The 2,140-nt window shown below is 37.2% G+C and overlaps 1 long non-coding RNA gene across 1 annotated transcript; it reads right to left on the bottom strand.

Moving 5' to 3' along the window:
* Positions 1-395: 395 nt before the first annotated feature.
* Positions 396-1,535, bottom strand: LOC124659320. Its single transcript, XR_006989539.1, has 3 exons — positions 1,407-1,535; positions 997-1,077; positions 396-549 (listed from the first exon to the last, which is right to left on the bottom strand). It is a non-coding gene; the product is annotated as an uncharacterized LOC124659320 (long non-coding RNA).
* Positions 1,536-2,140: the final 605 nt, after the last annotated feature.

Here is a 2,140-nt window from a genome sequence, read left to right as displayed (position 1 = left end):
TATTTATCTTCAGAGCGGAATTAGGTATACTACATTTCAGGTCCCACCAACTACTGTTAATAATGTATTGGTTTACAAATCCTGGTCAATTTTATAAAGAACAAAGTTTTTAACTTGTTGTTGCAAAAGAAACGATTAAAATAGCTTCTGCCAAAACGGAAGAAACAGAAAGCACAAACAAACATCCGAACTTTTGAAGATAGAGCATAGTTTTGAAATAATAGCTTTCGAGCATCAAGAGTGTGAGCCGATATGGCGAAGCAAAGCAATATTGAGGACATCCGAGAACTAAAATAGAAACCGAGGAAGAAAGTATGCCACTTAATAACCGGTCTACCACAGTCTATGAAAACATGTCACGGACTTCCAGGCTGACCATTAGCATATTAAAAAAAATCCCAGGCCCCGACATCAAAGATGCGACTTCTAACAAGAGAATACTAACCATCAACCAGATCAAGAAAAGTGATACAACCTGCCTTATGCATTGATTCAAGATGTCCGTGCTTCTGTCATAATTGCCTATTCTCTTTTCTCTTTCATTTTTTCCTGTTTAACATAACCAGAGACATATCATGTGAAACATGTTACCATACCTTGATTGGCTTTTCAAGATACTGCAGCATAAGAAGATCAGCAATTATAGTAATATTCAGTTTCCCTTGGCCATTGTAAGAGGTTATTTTATACACACGCAAAGCTGGCCATGTGTGACAAACATCTATATGCCGCAAACAAAAAATGAACTGGACCTTGGCTCCGACAGAACCTGTTTCATGAGAAAACAATTAGTAAATGCTATCATTCAAATGGAGGAGATTGTAATTAACCACATGTACCATCCTCATTTTCAATCAATAAGCGAAGAAATTTTTTAGAGGTCAAATGCGTCGCCACGCAAAGCTGGACATGTGTAAACAATTGAGTTTTTCTTTTCTACCAGAATTAATTGTAGAGTGTTTGTGGTAAAAAAATCTGAGTGTTCTAGAAACTAACCACTCGTCTGCTTCCAGTGTCTACATGAACCTTGTTCCCGGCTAAAATGAAGGGGAATTGCTTGGGATCTGATGGGCCAGCCTGAAAACAAAAATTAAATTAGAACCAACCCGACTTTCTTGTCTCTAAATATGAAATATTGTATATCAGTGAGCACCAAACATGCGAAATATCAAATGCATAATATTTAATAACTAAGAGAGTTTGCGCCCACTATAGAACTAAATTAGTCCTGTGACCAACCAGGTATTGTAAAATTGGCTGAGTTTTTGTTAGAACAATGTTAAGCACTTCTTTTTCCTGGATTATTTTTCTCGCGCATGTTCTGCAGCTGTTAAACCAAATGTACAATCAGTCTAGTCACAAAGCTATATCTATGGTACTAATTTCTTCAGGCTTGCAATGCATACATTGAACCTGGAAGGGTCAAACACGGTTGGATGTTGTAGATGGTCAGATCATAGTGTATTGAGCTCGCGTCGACATTCACGTTCCAATCCTTATTCACATGTGGAATCCTGTTGTTACTCGTGTCCCTGTTAAATAGTAGCTTCCTACAAGGAGGAAGAATGAATCGGTAAAGTTTAGCTACCCGCAACTCTGGCAGTCCATGAGCGCCACTCCCGGAAATAAATAATAATTTCTGGGGTGTTACGCTTCCTCCATGTGTGATAAAATAAAAACAGAGCGGCAATGCTCTGAATTGATTCATATAATTAAAGCTGGCTGATCTTATCATATTTATTTTCTTTCTAAATAAAAACAGCACCTCAAGCTCTATAGTCCCCTTTTGTTCGCAGAAAAGCTAGTCAGGCAAAAGAAAAGTTAGTGATATATTCCCAAACCAGTAACCCAAGTAGTGCACAAAGAATATAATTGGGTATATAAACGGGTATGGTGAAATCTGGAAATGAACAAAGAATATAATTGAGTTTCAGAGGGGTGCACGTGCTCTCACTTCACATGCCACAATAGATAAACATTTTTTTTTCTAGAAGGTATTAGAAGCCAAATATCCTATGAATAAAAAAATAAAGGTTAATCCAAATTTATGAGTATCCCGAAGGAGACAAGATGAACATTGTTAATATTTGGCTTAATTACCTGCAAATGCTTCCAAAACGAAAGTTGGAGAAGGGACCAT

Source organism: Lolium rigidum, chromosome 6 (assembly GCF_022539505.1).
Source record: "Lolium rigidum isolate FL_2022 chromosome 6, APGP_CSIRO_Lrig_0.1, whole genome shotgun sequence".
Taxonomy (NCBI): Eukaryota; Viridiplantae; Streptophyta; class Magnoliopsida; order Poales; family Poaceae; genus Lolium; species Lolium rigidum.
Note: the sequence above shows the minus strand (reverse complement) of the source record. Positions and strands in the feature narration are given on the sequence as shown.